Genomic DNA, 25,027 nt, shown 5'->3' on the forward strand with positions numbered 1-25,027 from the left:
CAAAAAAAGTAAATCACTCACAGATTATGGCTTGTATAAGAACGATATTTACTAATACTTTTTACAGATGTTATATAGTCCTATTGCAATTGGACAATATTATCCCATTCAATGAGCTTGTCCTTGTTCTGAGCAACTTGGCGAGACACGTACTCACTGAATTGCTTCTTGTTTGTACCAAAGCTATAAACTAGTCGGGCGAAAACGAGATCAATATTTGTACATGCTAGTAAAAATTGAAACACACTCATTGGGACCGTAGATTAGTACGAAACCCATCCTCCATGAATTAACTCACCCTTTTAAATGAATTAACAAGGTGGATTCTGCAAAGGGAAAAAAAAGTTGCAAACAGAGTAATGGAAAATGAAAATAAATGTTATAATGACGTCATCTGTGGTATCATAAAAAACGACATCTTGCATGGGGGAAAAAGATATGTCTAGGTACAAGTGATGGGAATTCCGACTCTTTTTAGAGAATTGGCTCTTTCGGCTCCACAAAGGCTCATCAAACTTTTTGTTAGGCGTCCGCAGGATTAAATTTTTTAGGTTGTGTGGGTTTTTTTTTCATCCTGACGAAAAACTTTTATAAGAAAAAGTAAAAAATCCATCAGGGGGAGTTCTTCCCGAGCCTGAACCAGCATTGCCTCCCCCCCTCATCCGTACCTTACATTACAAAGTCAAAGGGGGTAAAGGTCAGGTGAAGAAAGAGGAATATTTTTTTTTGTCCCTAAAGTAATCACACAAAATGGTCTTGCACAATTCTTGTGCTTTATGTATTTGGAGTGTGAGCTGGGGTAATAAATCTGAAAACTCTACACACAATACTTTAATGATGTTAAGGTTAATGAGACTCTACTTCTGGACCACCCTGTGCATACAAAATAAAACATACATATATGTGAGCTTAATTATAAAGGTATGCAAGAGAATGCTTTAAAAATCTTAACGAATCTCTAAATACTATGTCGATTCTGCTCCAGATAAGGTTTTTATTTTCTTAAAAAGAAATGTCTTTTTAAGTATGATTTCCTGTTATTTTTTGTACAATAGAAACAAAAATTCATTTTGTGCAAAACTTTTGAATTAGTGGAAGAGGCCATTATGTATTTTTGTATGGAAGGAATGTAGCTAGAGTTAATTACATCTCTCAACCTTTCCTTCAAAAAGAGAAAGAAAGAATTAGCCCAAAATTAACTAATAGTTAACCAATTACTTCATGTACATTCATAGTATTCTAAGCCTTGGTTGGTTAAACTCAAATTAGCTGTTGTTAAGCTGTGAACAATTCTCTACAATACAGTAGCTAGATATTTGGGGAGAATGAAAAAAATATTTTTTAATCCTTTTGCACATAGCACTAAAGAACTGGGGGGAAAGAAAAAATCCCTTTAGTAATTTTCATGCTTCCATAATGTAATTTATCATAGCATTTCCTCTCTCCCAACTGGCATATTTTAAAGCACAAAACCACTTGATTTTGAATTCGAATATTGTTTAGGTTTGGTTTGAAGGTTATAGTATAAGCAAAGTTCTTAGAAATAAATTGTTCATTGATCCTTTCCAAAATATAACGTATACATATTTGTGTATACGTATAATAGATGTGGTACGCCATGTCACATCATATTCGAGCATGATGTTTTTAGCTACTAATTCTAGCACCAATTAAATACATATTCATTCATTTCAATATTATTAATGATAGACTTGTTGCAATTGTCCCCTTTGTACTAAGCATTAAAATATATCAAATATCTCCTTGACTGAGTGAGTTTTTAATTTTAATAATATGATATCAACTACAATACGCAGTTTATTTCTCAAGACATTATCGTTTCCTTAGAACTAAGAATGAGTAACGGTGCATCAAACTCCCTATGAATTTAAATTGGTGATGAATTTTCATACCTATGACACTATGAAATATATATATGACACTGATAGCAGTATTCAAAAACGAACGTAATCAGAGGATGACCCTGGGTGGCTACCGAGCACTGCGTGAAGTTTTGGGCATCATGGCAACCGCTGTTCCAGATATAAAGAAGATTAAATTTACATAGAAGGAACGGTGTTTGGCCATGACGATGATTTTTGTCCAAAATAACATGGATATTTCAAATTGCGAGGTCTCAAATGTGACTGGCATCCAAATCCGGACCTACAAAAGATTTGTAAGGTTCTTCTGGAGACTGACAATTCAACAGGTCGTTGAAGTGGCCGAGTGAGCACTGCTATGACTTCATTAGGAAGAAAACATGGCCCGCAGCACCCAGATCTTAATCCATTGGAATATTTTGTCTGTAGCTACGTTAAATGTAAAACAAATCGAACATCTCATGCCTCCAATGACTGTCTGATTGCCTCCATCAAGGAAACAATGATCAACATGCCAAGGAACTACCTTGTCAACGCTTGCTATTTCTTCCGGGCATGGATACAAGCCGTGGTTGATGATGGAGGCGGATACATCAAATGAACTATTTTTCAACATTCATATGTATAATTCAAGCCAATTTTCTAGTAAAATTGTGGCCACAGTGACAATTTAAATATTTTTGATAAATGCGACGGTTTGGTCATAACATCCTGTAGTAATGTTTGGTATTCTTGTATAATATCTTTATATTTGTGTTATTCACATAAAAAGCTTTAATTTGACTAGGGGTTAGGAAAAATAACTTTTATATCATGCCACTGCGGAGAGATATATACATAAGCATAAGTGGCTCAGTGGCTAACCAGAATCATGTTTGATTTTTTGCATATATGAGAGAATAGATAAGGCAAACCAAAAACAAGAGGGCGTTTGATGCACCCTAGTATAGATACACAAACGCACGTACTAAATGAATAAATAAATTATTTTTGAAATGTATCATTAATGGCCTTGTTGAATGCTTAATCACATGTTTTTTCTTCTTTGTGTGAATACCTTAGTAATAGAACTTACATAATAGACATGAATATTGTACCTAAGTATGTTTATGCAGCATAGCACACGACAATGCACTTGCATTAAATTTTTGAAAAACCTGATCAAATAACCCCATTCATGATCAATGCATTATTTTTGAGGTGTTTATTCCCCTTCTTTGTTTATTACCTATACTTATTATATAGTTGTCCTATACAGCTAAGTAGGGGAGACCCAAAAGAGAGTTGCAACACGAAACAGTTCCCTTTTCTCAAAAATCAAAGGAGCTACATCCATAAAATTAACATCACAATTATATAATATAAGGAAATTTTCGTGGAAAAAAATAATATCATTTTAAAGAACTATTCTACGAGATATTGGCTAAAAACTGTTTTTGGAGTATAAAATGAGTTTTTTGATGATCATTATCTTTGTAATAATACTGTCAGTTTTTCATTGTTTTTTAGGGTATCATTTGAATTATTTTTTAATTTGCTATTAGTTGATATCATATTATTAAAATTCAAAACTCACTCAGTCAAGGAGATATTTGATATATTTTAATGCTTAGTAAAAAGGGGATAATTGCAACAAGTCCAACACTATTATTTGCTTAGTTTATTATTTTGTATAATTACAGTCTACATCACGTAGGTTTTTAGCCAGAGGAGCACCCTAAAGAGTTTTTAAGGAGTTAATTTATCCAGTCTATAATACTAATCATTTATCTATAATATAAATATTATTATTTCAAATAATATACATTATAATATATTGTAGTCTAATAATTCCACAATATGAAAAGTCTAGTTATTTACTCATCAAAAAATACTATTCAATCTAATTTTATACATTCTTAACTCAAATTTGATATTTTTTAAACTTTTACAATCGTCCTTGACTAGAGGGAAAATAAGAAACCGAAAATCAGTATGGTAACCCTGATAATTTGAAATATGTTTTGAAGGAGATCGGCTACAATCAGCTGTGGCAAGTAAGGAGGGAGAGAAACAAACAAACAAGGTCATTGGCAAGAATTACTCCGATATCGATACCCAATTCTACTCTGAGTCCAATAAGGACTTACAATTATATTTCCGCAACAAATCTTCAAGTTTACTCTCCATCTTTTATGAGTGCGCTCTAATGTTCAATCAGGCTTTGAATCTATTTAAGAAAGGAAGTTCACTACACAGGAATTAAATAATAATGACAACTCCTGAGGAAAAATAAATAAATTCTTCAGATTACCAATTCCAAAAAAATGGGCCAGCTAAACACGATTTAAATATCTACATAATACTCTTGCGATTGTCTTTGGCTATGGTAACGGTTACAAAATATGACATTCAACTTCAATTTATAGAAGCACTCTGGGGTTGTAAAACCTTTGAATAGATTCCAAGAATATCAGAGTGACATATTTAGGTATGTTGTGTTAAAACGTGGGGAGTTTAAGCCTAAAAAGCTCTTCGTAATTGAGCTATAAACAAAAACTGTTGCTACTGTCTCCGGCCTCATCTACTAAGTATATTTGTGAATGAGTAAGTAGGTACCTACTTTGTGTGTACATTTGGCGTGTAAGCTGATACCATGGGCACCTATGTATAACACATAAAATTTTATATTATTCGTATAACTTAAAGTACTAAAAATCTTTACGCTCTAATATGTTTTTAATGCTTAATGCTAGACATAAACACTCACGAATATAATATGAAGTTATTAGAATTATTAAAAAAATATTATATAGCCCGTCAACACAAAAGTAAGTTAGAAATATTGTTTCTTAAAATTGTGTCTGGATAATAATACCTACATTTGCACTTATCGACGAATTAAGTGACCTTCTATCAACACGGATTACTCTGATTAATCCTCTGGATTCGCTTTCAAGTAACAAACATTTATCAAACAAAGAAATATGTAGAAATGGATAGATTAATTATAGTTGGAAGGCGCCGTATCGGGAACAAATGACGACTCCTTAATCAAATGTTGGTTCTAAAATATAGCTAGCATTTTTTGTATCTCAACCCATCCCATAATGGACGGAAATATGTCCATGAAATATGGGACTGGGAAATAAATTATATATATATATATATGAAGAAGAAGAATAAAAGATGACATTTATTCTTTTCTTAATTTTTTGTTGATGATTGTTCTTAATTTAACGCAATACATATTTACAAAATAAATATGCAATGGTGTAGAACGATGGACGTGCAGACTGTATAGTAATGTAAATCTAATACATCTTTACTTCTACTAAATCTTGTCACCTTTCCTAAAAAAAAAGAAGCCCAAAACCATTTGGTAGTTGGTCAATTCTTCCCATGGATTAATACGAGCTAATTCAACTTATCAACGTTCAGATTATGGGAAAAGAAACAGAAAAATGGACATCACACAACAAAATACAATCTAAACTTTAGGGTCAGTTTCTAATAATATGAAAAAGAATAGGAGAGGCTGAGCGGTTTCCAAAGAATTTATTTCATTGGAATATATTATTTTTATATATTATAAATAATGGAATAATTGACTTAATTCCCAGGATATGACAATATAATAGATAGGCTCTATCCAAAGAGGACTTATGCATCAATGATATTAGTTCCTTTACTCTCTTACGTATATTTGTACACGTTCAAAAGTGGATCACACTTTTGTTTTTCAAATGAAGGATTCCATAGTCATTAAATAGTAAATCAATCTCAAAAGGAAGGGGAAATGTTGCAAATGTTGTTGATATTATTATTATTATTATAATAAATTTAATAGCTCTTATTGTCGTTGTATTTTATTTGCCGAATTCTTAATTGATTTAACCTTTAACATCATATAAGTTGATACAACTACCTACATTTCTACAGGGACTCTCCGCAGAACAAGGTCTTTTAAATTAGTCCAACTCCCTTTATAGGGTGCTGTTTTCTTCTCATAATTGATTTTTCCGTCTATGGAAGTATAATAAGACATAATAAATTTATTTTGCAATGTGTAGAAAAGTAATGTTTGTTCATATATACGTTCCTTAGTTTTCCAAGATAGCGATTTAAATGGATGGAATTGAATTTTTGGAATTTTTTTTTCAAAAAAAAATAATAATAATGTATCCTGCGTACGCCCCTGATAAAACACGCAATTTTCATGCTTCCAAAAGCTGCGTTATGTGGGTACCCCCTGTACTCAATCAGTCAGTGGAAAATGGTTCAGTTATTCAATTATAATGATGTAGACTGTATATAAAGTCATAAATCCTGTTCCATATCATGCCTCCCTGCTCCCCTCTTCCACTTGACTCATAAAGGATTACACAGAGCGTAGAGATTTATTAATCATGATAATGCGGTTCCATCGTTCATTGTTCTTACGCTTATTTAATGTAAGATCTATTCATCAGTTGATAAATTAAAATCCATCTATCTATGTACATTGTAGGTAGGTTGTCCTACAGTAAAAGATCTATTGAGTGTTTGCATTTGACACGGTGTTTTGAGACCTATGTACATTGTTACAAATGAATGCCCACTTGTTCATGTTGGTATAACATGGACAGCACCAAAGGAATACAGGTTTCAATCTCTCTTCCATCTAAGTATCTATGTAATATAATATAACAAAGGTTTGTCATAAAACAAAGCAAAAATATACAGGGGATTCCATTGCTGGATTTATTACATTGATGCACTTAGGCCTGTCACAGTAACACATTTTTCTGTGCGATTAATTACCCCATCGCTTATTACAATAATATTACTGTTTTGAAACCATTTTCAATTTATATAATAATAATGCAAATACACTATTTCAAAGATCAATAAACTTTTATTTTTAAATATCACTGAAACTGGACATCTGGAAGACATTTAAAATATCCAGAATTAATTAACAAAATATCAAAAAAAAAAAAAAAAAAAAAAATTATTTTAACCAAAAATGCTCTTGAATAAAAACCAAATACAATTAAAACACCAAATAAAAAGGATGTAAACCAGATTGCCCTTCAAAAAATAATAGCATTAGGATCAGACATACAGGCAATACTGTCAATTAGGACCTTTGTGCAAAAAAAGTGCAAACTAATAATAAAAAGCATGACAGAAAGCGGATGCTTCAATAGGTCATATGCAAATCTGTAGCTTTTTTAGTCTTGCAGATTCCGAGCAAGGAATACCAACACAGGATTAAAATTTTTTGATATCCAGTTACTTTGAAACGCGCGGATGGAATTTATTGCAGCCGGCAAAAAATTATCGCACATATGTTTAATGATGAAAGAATTGGGTTATCTCGTATATGTACTATATACTAGGGTTGAACTTGTTCATACTCTTTAAGTAGGAAACGACGACCATGTCCAAATTTAGTTGGCAAGGAAAAATCTTTTTTCCTCACAAGACGTCAATTTTGAGGTACCATAGACCAATGGCCCCAACCTTTTTCTAACTACTTGAAAGTCCACACTTGAAATTTTACTTTTTAAACAATAAACTGATTACTATGCTATAAAACACAAGGAAATATAACTTTGCTCCAATAATATAATGCTATTATATCATCAAAAACTGGCCATAACACTAAATTAATAGGAACCTTGAGCTTGTTTCTTTAAAACGAGATTGTCCCATCTAAGGTTAATGGCGGACAAAGATATCCAAAGTGTTTTGCATATGTCAAGTCTACTCCTTTGCCTTGTTTTGGTGAATACCACTTTAAAAAACCCCAAAAAATATTTCAAATGAAGTCTGTTTCTTACTCATTTCGATAGCTGGGTTAAATTTTAGTGCGCAAGTGAGGAGAATACTGTCATTTCAAAATAAACGACCGCTCGGCTTAGATTGGGACTATAATTGAGGGGGACTTACAATTCTATCTACAGTTGGTAGGAGAATAAGAAAGTATTAAGTATGAATGCAAATAACAAAAGAGTGTGGAGGCTTGTTGCCTGTCAAATCCATTAATTCAATTAAAAAATATCAGCCCAAAAATAATTACCAACTATCTTGCACAATTAGTTATCTTTTATACTTTGCATTCATACTTAATATTTTCTTATTCTCCTATAAATGAAGTTTTCAGTCCCAGACTTAGATAATAAATAAAAATTAAATAACCAAATAATTATTGTGCAGCCCGGTACTGATTAATCCATGGACCGGTAACGGTCTGAGACCCGGGGGTTGGGAACCACTGCCCCACTTAATCATTACTAATTTATAGAGTCATCCTAGTAGACAAAAAATATTCTTGTAGCCAATTAAATTTGCACACTAATTTGACCACGTGGCCGTCGTTTCACGACTTACTTTTAGTTTTGGTCTTTGGGTAAAATATATATTTAGAGAACAATAAAAAAGGAGCAAATAAATATTCGGCTAAATGAACATCGTCCCAAGATTTTTTCCGTTAATCGTTCAATCTCTTCCGTTCGGGCGTTCATATTCCACTCAATATCCAATCCTTCTACAACATATATAGATTGTAAAAGGACAATGAATCGTCGTCTTGAGTCTAATACCAATAAAAGCAGATGTTTGTATAGCTAGAAGATATAAAGGTCAACAAAATACAAGCACACATAGATCCATTCCAAACATTTTTCAAATGTCATATAAAATACCAAATGGACGACGCAGATTCTTGACCTATAAAAGTTTTTAACTCGTTACATGCTTCAAAAATAAAGGACGGAATCTTGGAGTATGAAAAATGTGTTATTTGTAGAAGTGAGGTACTTTCTATGAAGTTTCATGTTGCATGCAAATGTCATGAGCTCGCCTGGGAGGAGTACTTTCTAGTCAAATAATTTCCTTTTTTGTCAATAACTGAGGATTTTTGAAATTTTTGTCAAAAAAATTTCATATTTGAAATTCAAATATAATCCTAGGGACAGCTCTGATTCTTAGCGTTTCTGTATATAAAAATTGCAAGAAAATCTTTCACAATATAAAAACAATGGCGCATGGAGCAGGAAACCCAAATTGCCTATGTTGTATGTTACTATAGACTGGGCACTAAGATTTCTCGCCCTAGATTCTGTTTCTTTAATGACACAAATGAAGAAAATAAGAATTAGGAATAAGCTAACTCAAAGTATATTATAAATTATAAATAAAATACACAGAAATACTTAAATTTCACAGCATTTATTGGTTACTAAAGTGAACCGGATAATTTAAAAAAAAATCCTGGGAAATGAGTTCCCCTTTTATTGTCCCTTCCCTTATTTAAAAAATCCAATTGCTATCCCCGATCTTGGTATTTTATAAAATTTAATTCTGGGTCGTAAATCTAAAAAATGCACTAATAAATTATTTTATATTACATCATGTTTAGTCTATGACTACATCATAAAAATCAGGATATTTTATTTTATTCTTAAATAATTATGACTCCATATCAAATTTCAAAGAAAATTGAAGAAGCCAAAAGAATGAGATAAAAAAAATTGAGTGTCTCTTTATAACATTTATTCTGTTAAGAATGGAATGAAGTGAAAAAAAGTTTAGTAAAAAGTAATTTTTTGTGTGAATGAACATTTTTGAAATCACATAATGAAGGTTGAAAGTGAAAGGATTGTAATAAATGTACACGATATCACGTGTACATAATTATATTTTCATTCAGTGAGTGAATAAAGGTTTGAAGTATCGTAATCATCTTTGTATTTATGAATGTATATACGAGTACAGTACATACACTAAAAAATTTCTCTATTCCTTGGAAAAACATCAACATCGTTTATCAAATCAAATAAATCGATGAGAATCAAGGACTACGCAATCACTTTAAATCCCTGAGTCATTGTAAAGGAAATTTACATAGAACATGGTGGCCCAAAAAAAAGGGCCAAAATCAGTTGGCAGTAGATTGCCAATTCTTCCCAACTATGGAATTATTATTCCGTTGTTTTTGGCTCTCATAGTTTTTTTAATTTAGTGGAATCCTTTTTGAAACTAGTAACTACAAAAGGATATGCTATATCACCGTCGTTTCAGTATGTATACACTATTGAATAATTGAAAATAAATTTTGAATGTTCATTAAACATTTATTTAAATTTAGTCATTTGCATTGACCAAAAACAAGTGATATCATTTTTTATATCAAAAGTCCACAAAAGGGTCCTTTTATTATTCAAATGTTATTTATTTATATTTCTCATTCTTTCCTCCTCCAAAAGTGATAATGAGAAATGGCTCAAAATCAGTTGGTAACAAATACTCGTATAGTTAGCCAATTATTCCCAACTTTTTGTAAGACTATATTTCCTGTATGCATAGACCTAAATAATTGCCCACAGCTTTACAAGAGCTAAGACAGAAAAGTATAATGTAAATTTTAGGACTATATCAGCCCTTGATATGTGGCATAAAATCAGTCCTTGAAAAACGCCCCAATTTCTAAAGCGCCCTCTACAATGCATCGTTTCCACTAATCTGATTTTAAAGTACCTCCATTGAATATGTTAAATGAAACTTTTACTATATTTCATACACGATAATAGTTTGACATTGCTCTAAATTTAGGCCTAAAGGAAGTACTCATTATTCTTATAAACATTGGATTTTTGATGGTGAAGATTGATTGATGATGACGCCCCAAGCTGATATCTATGATGACTTCATTTGGCAAAAAGTGTTTTATGAGACGCATCCCATAGATTTAGGAAGACACGTTTCAATTTTGGGACCGTTACATCCAGTAGTTGAGTTGTAAAATCAAACTAGGAGGAATTGTTAGCGATGAATTATGATTATGGGGAGTTCGGGCATTCCTCCCACTTTTTTATTTTATTTTTAAATACAGTTAATCAAAGTGCAATTTTAACGCAATATGTGAATATATTTAAGCTTTAAATGAATATATATGAATAATGGTTTTTTTTAAAGATAACCTATCACAGGAAATTCACCCCCGCTGTGGTATAGTTATTAATAATGAATGGGCTGATGAACTGTGATTTATTGGGTATAAAGCAAAAACATAAGCATTATATTTCTAAGGATGTATGGTGCGGACATTTTGAGTTAGATAGTCCTAGGCATGTACTTTACAAAGAGACTTTCAGTTCTGAAGTCATTTCTCTGGCTGGCATGGCAATTACATCCTAATCTTTTTGAAGGGGATGATTTTAGACTATTTTAATTAAGAGGGATGCCCCTCCCCTATTTCCTTACAACTTTACCACAGGTTAAACCCCTACGTTACTGGGATATTCTTGTATTTTACATTTCATTTTATCTCTTGGACTCTTAACATAAGGCAGACTTATTGGTCTATTCAATAGACTATAGAACTTGGATATAAGGGAAGGACATATCTATAAACTAGGATTGAAAGAAGAGGAGACGACCTAAAAGGAAATTCACTATAATAATAGGTTTGGTATCCTCATGGAACGGTCCCAATACATGTCGTTTCCCTTTTTCAATAATATACCTTTATGAAAAATAATAAATATGTTAGCCCTAATTGATTTCTTTCGTTACAAGACGATTACAAGAAGTCTTCAATATCACATTCATAAATCATTTTTTATGTACCTACTCGTACATAAATACACTGCAATCATAGTAAAGAAATCGATTTAACTAGGTCGAATTTAGGAGTCATTGATTCACATGACTACATTTGTATAAAGTATGAACTAGAACGCCGCTTGTAATTGACAATAATGTTATTTATGAATACCAACATTGTTATAGTAACTCTTTAATTCTTGCAAATAGAACATCTAAGCATAAAGTATTCTCTAAGACGTGTGTTTACGAAGAGAAACATTCTTATGGTTGGAAAGTGATAAGTGTAAGTCCCCCTTGGACACGGAGTATAATTGAAGATCGACATCAGTGTAATTCCAACATATGTCCCTGCTAGATATGGAGTGGTATTTGTGTTTACTTTCTCCCTCTTACGGCTTCTAGAAGCACATCTAATGAAATGTCATGACAGCTAAGCTGCTCACCTCTAACACATTCTTTAAATTTGTCAAGGTAATTTTTTAACAAAGTTTATTTTGGTAAACTATACGATATGAAGGTTTTTATTAATTATTTCTTCATATTTTGAACATTCAAACATCAGCGGGAAAGAAGTAGTATAGTTTATCGTGATCTTTGTCAGCATATTCATGTCGTCTCCCAATGTTAACATATTTTGTATGACGTTTCTCTGGCGTGGTTTTTACGCTTACTGCAATATCGACAGACTCTGAGTAGTATTCAGGATCGAAATGGGACTAATTTCTGCCTATGGCCATGTTTGACACGGAGGTGGACTTGTGTGCATTTCTTTTCCCTCATAACAGCTTGCAACTTCTCTAATAAAACGTCATGACAGCTGAACTTCTCTTCCTTTCTTCAAATTGCAAGGGTAATCATGTGAATTGTTCTTTTTTTTAGCATAGCGGAAGATCATATTTTATGCAACTCTACACACAACTCCCAGATTAAATAAGAGTACTGTAAAATTGAAACTCGTACCTACAATTTCTAGGTATATATATGTATATTTTTCATTTAAATAATGAGGTTACGATACTTTACATGAGAGTTTTTGAAGTAGTATGTAGCGATAAGGATGATAGTTATATTATTAATGAACTGATAATTATAATGTATTCTTCTTTTGAGAGCAAAAAAAAAAAAAAAAGAGTTCAAGGATGATGGAGAGGAGAAAAATCATGCATAAAGAGTCTTCCGTGATTATGACAACGCTGGTCAATTACTTACAAGTCACAACTCGTAGTCCTTAATTTTCTTTCAACCTTGCACATTTTTAAAGACAATAATATTTAGACAAAAGGGATCGAATGAAATCACAATAAGACATTCACGTAACTTTTCTTGAAATGATTAACCTTTAGATCATCATATTTCTTTTCATATATATTATTATTATTTCAATGCTAAAGAGCATGAATCAAATGGCTGAGGCATGCTTTTCTCTACTTCTTTTGAATATTATTAGATAATTTACAACACCTTTTTAACTGACTTCATAAATATATTCACAAAAGAAAACGTTTGCATCCTTTTTAATTGAAGGTTACTCGCGTAAGTTTTTAACATAACACAACACAACCTCTCCACTCAAAAAAGTAATATTACTTATTTGTTATTTATTACAAGTGTTGTATTAGACTGATTTAGTCTTTTTTTTCTTATCAGTCCATCCCATTCCATAGTCCTAGCTAGGACTGAAGAAAATAATGAATAATTCCAAGATCAAATAATACTAGTATTATAAGGCTAGATAGAAGCAAAATTAATTAGGCATTAACAAACCCAAAAAATATATACTATGCACAAGATGGTGTGACAGTCTGTAGCTTGTTTAAAAAAAATGGAGCATACTCAGAAGAATTTTCATAGCGCTCTCTATGTGAATAAAATACGTTATGTTATTTTTTTATTCAATAATATTACTATTCAGGGAGGTTTTTCTGGCACAAGGCGGCACCACTTTTAGTGGCTTAAATAACAAACGAATATAAGTAAACAATGATCATGTATAATGTTGGATTGGTCGTAGGACTGATTCACTAATCATATTTTTTTACCATTCAACGGTCGTAAGGACCGATTAGTTGGTCTTTCAGTCCTAGCTATCTTTTTATTTTCTTATCTCTAGGCTAGCGTTGAAGTATATAAAAACGAAAAAAATAATTAATCATAGTTAGAACGTATAAAAAAGAGTTCTAGCCACACACCTCTTGTCTCTTTGAAAGAGGTTATGATGAAACTTTCCCAACGGAAATGATGCAGTTAGTAAGTACATCATTTCAGTGGTTATAGTTACCATCAAATACTAATAAGGACCGGTCCCAGGACTGTCAAATTTTATTAGCGTCTTTTTAGTTTTTTTAGACCGATCCAACACTACTCAAACCCAATTCAAGATTATGAATCAAAGTCCTCTTAATGAATGATGATGTAGGTTCCCAGCTATTGATGAAACTTCCACAACTGAAATGACTTAGTGATAAAAGACCGATAAAGATAGGTCCTAGTAGGACTAAACAGCATAATCAGGACCAGACTGCAGTCTTTATTGATGAGATTAATCTATGGTTGAATATTTCAAGTTTAGTGTAGTTTAGGCCGAATATTAGTCATTTTAATGAAATTTTCTACTTTATTAAAGTCGAGCAATACTCGAATCCACCACTACTTATTAAGTTATATGAACATAACTCTCCCATGAGAAGACGTGAATTTGCAAAATACATACGTGAATAATCATAAAGGATATCGATCATTAAGAGAGCAACAGAGGAGCACCTGAACGATAACAACAACAGGACGTTGTAGACTGTATATTTTTGTACATAGGTATCTAAACATGAAGAGTTCAAAACATCTGCTACAATTCAAAGAAGTCGTTATTATTTATTATATATTTGTATTAAATATACATTGCAAAATGACGAAATTATTTTAAAATAAATTCGTTGTTACTTCCTTTTAGAGCCACAAGGACCCTGATATTACATAAAACGCATATTGATACACATATTATTGTGTAGATGGATTTATTCGCATGCTTCCTTCTTAGTACAATGATGTATAATGAGATCATGGCTTAACCTGGAAATTATTCCAGGAAGCAACTACTATGCAGATGTACCGGGTGTCACATGAAAATCTGGAGAGTCATTCTTTGAATATTATAAAGCGGTGGAAATATTTTTAAACTAATTTTTTGTATATTTCGTTATAGAAAACAGAGGTAGCTTCCATTTGCCGTTTTGAGTATCAAAATCGGTTGAAAAATGAGCGCACTACGAGCAAGACAAAAGGATACAGATATCTGCTCTTCTCTTAGCGGATATAAAGATGGAGGTAGCTAAATTGAGAGAAAGTAATCTACAATGGAGTACACCTGTCCATATTGATAAAGTTTTTTATAACATTTATCAAAAGTTAACTGAAATGTTGTTAGGTTTTTAGGGTTAAGTGTTGATAGAGCCCAGATTTTTCCGTGACACCCTGTATGTAATTCGGTAATATTTAAGGATAAACACAAAATATTTATTATAAGGATTCTTTTGTGGCATCGTCATAATGGGAGTATTTAGATAGTGACAGGAGTCCATATGTAGGACTACACAAGGGGAGAGAAAGAAGTCCTTATCAAAAGTTAGGTAGTGAAGTGGTGAGGTCGAGTAAGTGACAAATTGACAAATGATAAGAACTCTTATCAGTTTGACTTGGACAAATTGGTATTATAAAGCTGTTTTTTTCCTGAATTGACAGTCAACACAAAAGCAAGCTGGGACGAAATTACACGGAAGCACTGCAAATACAATTACAAAACGACAAAATTATCGATCAAACAAGAAAAAATAGATTCTATTTGACAGGCCATAAGGGAACTAAACAAAGTATCATATATCAAATGAAGGCTTTAATCTATTGTTAATATTCTTAGGTATCTCCTCCCGGCCCACAAATTATGATATGAAGTTCCTAATTGACCGGAAAAAATCAAATAAATACTGGGCCAATTTATATTTAGGAAGTAAAACCTTAAATTGTGAATTTCTCTTTTTCTTGGCTTTCGTTCAAGGTTGCTTATTTGTTGACAAACCACATAGCTCATTGCATCTTTCCACCTTTTTCTTCAAAAAAGAGGAAGAAATAATAGCCTAAATTACATTGGTTACCAGAGCATTCTTCCCAACTAACGAACAATTACTCATTCAATGTTTTAGAATATTGGTTCTCAAACTTTTTACAGTGTATACAGCCCAAAAATAATATCTCAAAATATGACTAAACATAAAAAACTGATTTAAGGAAGTCTCCCTTCTTAACAAATTCTCATTAAAATTCCACTAATCATCAAAGTTCAGAACACTAATATATAATAAGTAATCGGAAAGGTTATACCTGACATTTGACATCTAGAATACATAGAAAATGTTGATGTTATGTGTATGAAGTTCGTCAGTGACTCACCCTTCCATCACTACAGATTTTTGACCGTCAAATCATTTTTTTAAACATCTTCAACATAATATTTTATGTAGGTATTATTTGCGTAATTTATCGTGGATCCATTCACGATGCACTGGAGAGCACAAGGGCTCAATAGCACCACGATTGGAAATCACTGGTGTATGTACGTAAATCAATGTTAATTTTGTAATCCCTGACTAAGCGAAATTTATTCGTCAACAAATGTTTTTTGCACGACGATAACGAGACGAAACGTAACAATTGTTTTAAATGTTTCGTCTGACTAAACCCCATCTTTAAAGATTAAAAAACGAAATGTAAATAAATAGAGGAAATTTATACTATAGAATATGTGGTCGTCTACATTAAAGTAAGCTAAAATATTTTGCCACAAAATTAAGTATCGATTAGATTTGTATTATTATTCTACAAATATATATGCTAATAAAATCCTTTGGAGGACTTCAAATTACACATGAAAGTCTCAAAAACTCCCTCTCATAATGAAAGAGAAACAAAATGAATGCCTATATTTAAAGGGGTATATTGGGGACAAAGCAAGTCTTAACAACCAAAGAAATGTTTCCGACTATAGTAAATATAATTACTTTAAAAAATACTTGAGGAATTTCTCCCGCTTTTTTGGATCTTTATTCAAGATTGGCATTGACACAATAAGACAAAATTAACACAACGTAAATAGGTATAGATGTAATATTTAGAGAAAAGATTTGCGCGCGAAAAAGTGTTGATTTTGTAAAACAAAATTTGAAATAAAACTAAATTTGAATAAAACTAAAGCCTTTACCTTTGATAATATAAATTCTATGGATCCCCTTTGTACGCGAATTAAAAGTAGTTGCTGCTGTTGTATCTTGTAGTAACAAAAAATTATTTGAAGCACTGTGTACACACACTTTAACTAAAGTCGTATGAATTGTTAATCATAGGAAGAGAGTGATTATTAAACTGAAGTTTTTTTCATCATCGTTCGTTCTTTACCTGAGTACAAACATATATATGATGATGATTGTATTATTACGTGCGTTTGTGTGAAAAATTATAATTTCTCACTTTTTTTTTCTCTCTCTTTTTTTCTCTTTCTAGTTTTAAATGTAACCTACTAGAACATACATACACCGGTTATTTTTCTAGCAACTGTTGTTGCTTCACTCACTATTCATTGTAAATTTGACGTACGACTCGGGCATGCCAGGTACTCTTTGCTCTCCCTCCCTCTCTCTCTTTGAGACATACAGTATACTACTGTATTAATAAAATAATATCTACGTAACAAAGAAAAAACCCCTCACGTACCTATTACTACTTACAAGTTACAACCCTCGGCTCTCAAGCAGAAAAATAAATACTACAGTACATAGTAGGGTAGTGATGCGTCGTTCATGAAAGATTCGTTCGACATGAATGACTCTGATTAAAAAAGTAAGACTAATGAGTATACATGAAAGGGCTTCTTGGCCCGTTATGGTTCTGTCTCCGGATTTTAAGTTATATATTATTTTTGATTATTAGAGTGAATCTATGACGGGCTTGTTGTTGTTTTCATAAATTTACAAAGTAGTGATGTGTCGTTGTTCAAAAATACAGGTCTTTTAAATGAGTTTGTAGAACTAATGATTCCTTATGATTCGTGCAAAATTTTATGACTCATACTTCGCAGGAATCTACCACATCCATGATAGAGATGCAGATCCACTTTTATCTCGAACATCAGATCCTCAAACATGTGGAAAATGCAGTTTGCTATCCATAAACTCCATTTAAAATAATGATTACAAGATTATGTACTGTAGCCAAAATTTGTATGGTCTAAAAGTTGTTGGTTTTTATATAACAAAAACTGGGCAAATAATAACTGACAAACGTTCGGGAATTTGCCCTTTCAAAATTCTGATAGTTTGTGTTATTAATGCACCCATCTGGTATTAAATAAATTTAAAAAAATTATTACAAGGAAAATGGATTTATGAATATCTAAAGAATCTATTTATGTTAATGTATGACCTCTATTTAACAACCAACACGATTTTTTCATATGGATTTTTTCCGAAACAAAGGACCCGCTTTTAATCAAAACAAATGACAAATGAAAGCTGAATCAAAGAAAAAATATTATTATTTATTATTAATGCCTTTTGCGTCAAAAACGGCTTCACTCGACCTCGAAAACAGAAACAGTTCTTGATAAAAGTCTCCAGTGACAGATTCAGAAATTCCTCCCGGTTCTTGGACATTAACATGTATTTTGTGTTGCAGAAGGGTATGTTGGAGTGTGACTCAATTGTACTCCACACAAAGAAGTCCATGGGGTTGAGGTCCTGTGAGCTTAAGGCTTTACACTGGGTCCAACATAGTAAAAAAAAAAACAAGTTGGTCAACGTTTTCTTTACAGTGTGTCATTCTTAATCACCTTCAGACTCTTATAGTTCCTTCCTGACTCTCCAGACATAGGACCTGTCCAGATTTAAGAAGTTACTAATATCAACATTGTATGGTCTGGTACAGATTGCAACAAGGACACACGTTGATCGACGCCATTTTTTTAAACATTCGTCGAACACTTCTGGCTAGCCACCAAAACAACAAACAAGGTTCTACCTACACATGCGTCCAAATTTCACTGTTGAACAACGACCACCTGCCGTTGCTATATAGTTACCTGTAAATAGATAGAAACTTAATCAATTTAACTACAAATTTTCTCCGATTTTTTATTTTAGAAATTTAAATTTCGAAATATTCAATAAATAATCATCCGTTTTCATATATTATTAAGCTATAATGGAAGACTTGATACAGAGCTACTAACTATAAGTTAGTAACTGATTTATTAAACATAATGATTGAATGACTCATCTGTTGAGTTGTTGTTTTTTAGAACGAGAGATTAAGAACCGAGTCAATCAAAAGGATTGATTTTCTCATCACTACTACATAGTACATCGTTATATTTTATGATAATAAATTAAAATTAAATGACGTCAAAGTACGATTGAACAGTTTTGTTGAGTAAAAAATAAAATAAATATATAAAAAGGAAGAAATCGGTCCGCACCATTGACTTTTATTTTTATTTTCATGCTGCAACCAACGAGGGGATCGGAGAGGGGGGAAGAGGCATTGAACTTCTTAGAATATATCAATGTATACAATATATGTACTCCTACCTTTTATTAGTTCATCTGACATTTTTATGAACTATGACGTCACATATTCACCCTTTCTTAAGAGCAATGGAACCTAAGCAAAATTTGTAATATTTTGTACAGGAGACAACAGTTCTTGGCAAACATTTACAATACTTAATTACAGGAGGAAATAAAATATTTTTTTGATTTAAAAAGGGTTATGCCTTAAATGTCTTTAATAAAAAAAGACTATTAAAAATATGTCTTGTTTTTAAGGAGGAAATGCAAATACATAATAGTAGAGTCAAATCTAGATCAAAAACCAATTTTTTACTAGATCCATAAACTTAATTTTTTTTAAGACCTATATGAATAGGGTGAATAATTGTCTCCTGGACATGTCAACTTTTACATCCTGTCCGGAGTTTCGGGGACTTTTTTAAAATATAAGAAGGCTAATGTGATTTTTTTAATTCTCAAAAATAATATATATTTTAAGTAATTTAACATTATACTTCCTTTCAAAATATCAACGTACGACAACCCACACTAAATCAGTCATTGACGAAGTTAACATGTTCTCTTTTGAAAATCAAAATATGGTCACCCTAAATATGAACATAAATTCTGCGGTTATGACTAACTTTTATTTTTTTTAAGTATATATCAATTCTAAAAATGTCTACATATAAAATAAATTAAATTAACAAATAAATGCTCAAAACCCATAATTTTTAGAACATATTCATTCCATAATTTTTTTCTCCTTTGAGGCCCATAATAGTGTTGGGGCTAAGTCCAAGCCCAGTTTTTTTCTAGACTGATGTTGATCGAAACGGGGTATGAACGTATTTGCTTATTTGTTTACATCATCCAAGATAGTGGTGCCATCTTACGTGAATTATTGCTTATTGGTAGTTTGTATACTTATTTGTTTATTACAACAACATAGTGCATCTGCGCCATCATACAGTTGTTAGTGTGTTTTTTTAGTTTGTGCATGTCCAATTTAAATTGTGAACCCAAAATCTAAAATGTTGGACCGATTTTTTCCCCAAACAAAATTATATTAGATAAAATATAAAATTATATAATCAAAAAAATTATTTTCAAAAGAGACATCTTTTTTTTTTTTGTGGACCTTCTGGACTTGAAACGAATTAGTTTGATCTTACAAATATCCAGGCCGAACCTTATCACTAATTATTACCCTTTATTTAAATAGATGGCGTTGTATATGAGATCTTAAATCCCCCTCCAGAACATCTCAAATTCTCGTAAATACTTTTACACGTAATGATAAATATGATTAGATCAAAATGAAATGTTATCATTAATCAATAGTAGATCATTAAACTGACAGATATCATAATAATTGTAACTTGTACATTATGTTTGTACAAGTTACCACTTTTATGAAATCAACAACTTGTACTTATACTAGGTGATCCAAAATTAGAGTCCCATCAAAAATTTTATATTAGTCACAGATTATGATTTGTATTTTAATAATATGTATAAATACTTTTCTACTGGTTTAATATTGTCTTATTAAAGTTGACCAATAATGTATCATCCATCCAATGTGTATTATTGCCTTGTTCTACAAAACTGGGCGGATACGCATAATCGCTTACTTGTAGATAGTACTAAGTACACACAACGTTTTACTGAATATTTTGCCCACACGGTTTCTGCAGCTCCAGTCAAGAATTCCTTACTGAGCCAAGAAAATGTATGGTCATCCTTACTTGACTTTGCTTGCATATTGCAAAGTCAACAAGGTCAAGATTAGAGGATGAGGGATGCCAAAACAGGGTTGTATAATCCCCCCCCCCCAAAAAAAAAAAATAATAATAATGATTTTAAGGAATTTTTGATCGTTACTAAAAAATGCAATATTTGAAAACAAATTTCAAAAAATGTTATCTTTGAAATTTTATGAATTTCTTTTTACAAAAAATTTAATATTTGAACTTTTTGCGAATAGCTGTAGATTTTTGATTTTTTTTCAAAAAATTAATGTTTGAAATTTAATTTGTTTAATATTTTTAATTTAATTTTTTGAGAATAGCTATAGATTTTTAAATTTTTTCCAAAAAAATTAATTTTTTTCTGAATAGCTGTAGATTTTTAAAAAAAAATTTAAAATTTTTAATTTTTGGACTGTTTATCACAAAAAATCCAATACCAAGCCCCCAGCCCCCCCCCCCACACAAAAAAAAAAGTATTAATAATCCTGCGGATGCCCCTACAAAAGTGGTATTTGCACCATTCTTGTACTTCATTGTAAGTGTGAGCTTGAGCCATATCCTGTGATATATCTGACTTGAGTAACGAAATAAACTCTACACACAACATTTTTAATTTAAAAACGTTAGATTTTTGTTTATTTGCTTCATAGACGTAAATAATAATATATCAAGGACAATACATGTCTATGTCGATGGAAAGGCCATTTGTTCTATTATATATATTGTAAATTGTTAGTCGCTAATTTTATATCTCATTTTTTTGCTTTTTTGCAAGGAGTGTAATTTGAGGATTTGCTCTAATAAAGATTATTATTATTGACACGTAATCACTAAAATAAATAAATCATTATCTATTTTGCAGAGTTGTGTTGTCAAGATAACATTATTTCCGGTCCAGTTCTGGTAAAGAATTGATATTGGTATTCTTAAACTAAAAACATTTAAAAAAGGTTAATTCACATGCAATAACAGTGATGTCCGCAGGATTTTTGTTTTGAGTCATAAAGGCTTGATAGTTCAGAAATTGGGAGAGTTTAAACAAAAAATAGATACAAATTTCAATATTGTTTTTATAGATACATTTTTTTTTCGGAAGGGGGGGGGGAAGGAACACAAAAAAGTTGAGAAATTTTTTGGGCTTTGTCACTAATGGGCTAATACCACTGTGTGTACCAGTTCCAATACAAATTAAGTATACAGTCAAGGGAAACTAAAAACCACTTACCTCCTCATATACCAGGTTTAGTGTTTTGAAACAATTCAAAAGTTGAAAATAGTGGACAAAAGAATACAATAATGGATAAAATGTATGTCTTGGCAGAAACAAAATAACATTTATTCTCAGATAGAGATGGAGGGAAAGATATAAATGTGTGGAAAACATTTATTTATTTGTATGCATACATATTTAATTTATTAACGTGTCAAGAGAGAGTCCATCACTCCTTCTTTGTTTTGTACTCAATGGTCTATATAAAATTTAAAAAAAGTGACAGTTAAATGCAGGTGCATCCATAAACCTATATAGTACCTATATAATAATTTGTATCACTACTTGGAGAAGATTGAAGGGCACATTTAATAAAAAAAAATTTATCTTCTGAAATTCCTGTATGGGAACTGGATATGGATGTTTAGAGGGGTGACACTCTTAAATCAGGTGACTGTTGGACCAGGTTCGACATGGATGCATTTTCAGATCCGTCCGCAGGGAAGGTACGGGAGAGGCTGTAGCCCCCTTCTCATCCAAATATTATAAAAAAGAAAATTCTTCAATTTTTTTTTCCAAAAAAATTAATTTTCTTTCAATAGATATAAATTTTAGAAATTTTTCCAAATTAATTAAATTTTCTATGAATAGTTTTGGACTTTTGACATTACTTCCTAATTAATTAAATTTTCTATCAATAAATATGGATTTTTGAACTTTTTTTCTAAACATTTTAGTTTTCGTTGTTAATTTTTTTCTAAATCCAAAAATCAAGCTCCCCATAATATAATCCTATGAACGCCCTTGGTTTTAAATACACACCGGTGCCAATATAGTACCGGGGTACGGTATAACACTACCGCAGAGTAATAAAAAAAAATATAATCTATCAAAAATTGGAGTTATTTGTTAATATACTTTTAGGTGTTTTTGGGGGGGAGGGGTCATTGCCCCGTTTATTTTCCTCCTACCTTTTTACCCAAAATGCAAAAAAATATACGCAAGACACTACAAATCTATAAGATCACTCTGATAAATTAATTATTATTTGTAGATAATAAACACCCACAAAAAAAGCCTTTGATTATATATCCCTCGTGATAGTGTAGCTCATGACAATGAAGCCTCTGTGTATAATAGTATATATGTGTGCAGTTGTTATAATAACTTGTCTTGTTTGACAGTTTGAAAACAAAGGATGCAGTATGCTCGTATCAACAAAGAAAACCTGTTCAACAATATGTACTTATTGGTTCTTTGTACCTATTATACCTATATACCAATGAATAGTATTATGAGTCTCACAATGTAGGGGAGACCGGGGACTGTAGAAACACTCCATTACTCCGAGTTGGAGATTAATTTAGACTGGAAAACCTTTAAAATAATATATCAACTTATTAGTTTTTGGAAAAATTTTGGAATTTTTTTTATAATACACAAAAAAAAATTGAATTTAAAAAATTATCTTTTTTGGAAAAAAAAGAAAATGAAAGAAAATTTAAACTAAAAAAAAAAATCCTAATATTAAAACTTTAATCAAAAATCCCTTAATTTTGGAGGAAGGGCTATAGCTCCTCCAACCCACACCCTAGGGACGCCTCTGTCATTATTATGAATAATATTGTTTTCCAAAGAAATTACTTAAAACTACATAAATCAGTTTTTAACTAATATCTCGAAAAAACTTTGGATTAGTGCTGTAATTGGTCCTTAAATGACCGATTCTGAGTTATATGCAAATCTTTTCTCTAAAAGTTCCGGGTTCGTAAGTGGTCATCATCTAAATTTGAGGGTTTCTTGTTCGGTTCTAAATGATTGTTCCTAGATTAGGCTGGATTTCTTACCCTCTTTTCTGTAAAAATAGTAAGACCAATATAATACCAGGAAAGACCCGAAAGGGAAAGATGCAGACCAATCCCAGGGCCGTCCGCAAAGGGATAGACTAGAGGGGTGTCCCCTCTAATTTTTTAATAACTTTCGAGAGCCAAACTTGGCCTGCAGGCCTCCTGTTAAGAATCCCTGCTTTCAATGCTTGTTATCTTTAATGTAAGTCTGAATAGAGGAGAGCAGCCACTAGACGAATGAGGAAGCTTCATTTTTTTCGGGTTAGTTAATAAAAAGTCACGGTTCACGGCTAGGGTTTTTTTTTATAAAGGATTAATTTTTCTGTAAATAGCTATGATTTATGAAATTTTTTGTGGGTTTTTGAAATTATTTTTGAAAAAACTAAAGTTTGGAAATTTTTTCCGAAATATTTTTATTTTTGTATTTGCTTTCTTAAAAATTCCAAAAACCAAGCTCCCCCCCCTCTTAAAAATTTTTTATATACACCCCTGTTTATGTATGATTGTAAAACAAATAACCGGCTTATATCAGTTTAGCGGTTCTGGAACCTGTTGGGGCCTGCAACATCCCTAACTTGTATTATGAGTCTCACAATGTACATACTTTCATGGCTCCTGTTGTTGTTGTAACTTTTGAGTTAGAAAGTTCGGAATCTGATATATTTATTTATGTATATACACTATCATATCGTGTATGTTATTTGAACCAACATAAAGGCATGTGTACATAAGTATGTATGTGTATAAATACAAATGGGGCTTAACTATTATCTTATAACCTTCTTTTATTTAAATATATATAAAAAGAGAAACTGACAAAATTTATAAACATTTAAATTTGATTCTCATCTACCTATATATTGTATTAAATACATATATTCGTATTTTTATACAACAAAACCTCCTAATTTCTGTATATATAGAATATATATACAGAAATTTGACACGTTAGTATTTGTAGTAGTCGGGATGTGGTACTTGAGAATCTGCTCTTGTTTTAATCTATTTAAAGGTTACCTTTTAAAAACAAATATTTAATGACAGCTCGATCATCGATTTTGTCTTTTGTCACAAAAACGCTTACATAAACTCAATCAAACGACTATTAGATAATAACTGCATGTCTAAAATGGCTTAAACTTGGGCAAGTAACTGTCAACAGGTGCTA

The 25,027-nt window shown here is 31.6% G+C and overlaps 1 protein-coding gene across 5 annotated transcripts in view; it reads right to left on the bottom strand.

Annotated features, from left to right (window-relative positions):
* The window catches only part of LOC121114855 (echinoderm microtubule-associated protein-like 2), a 117,082-nt gene extending 99,918 nt beyond the window's left edge, over positions 1–17,164 (bottom strand). For 2 of the 5 annotated variants that reach the window (XM_071887290.1, XM_071887286.1), the window contains exon 1: positions 16,708–17,164. The gene's annotated coding sequence lies outside the window, so the exon portion shown is untranslated. Of the gene's footprint in view, positions 1–15,830; positions 16,180–16,707 lie in introns of those variants that run through there. The other 3 variants (XM_071887285.1, XM_040708955.2, XM_071887287.1) reach the window with 2 other exon arrangements.
* Positions 17,165–25,027: the final 7,863 nt, after the last annotated feature.

Source organism: Lepeophtheirus salmonis, chromosome 3 (genome assembly GCF_016086655.4).
Source record: "Lepeophtheirus salmonis chromosome 3, UVic_Lsal_1.4, whole genome shotgun sequence".
Lineage (NCBI taxonomy): Eukaryota > Metazoa > Arthropoda > Copepoda > Siphonostomatoida > Caligidae > Lepeophtheirus > Lepeophtheirus salmonis.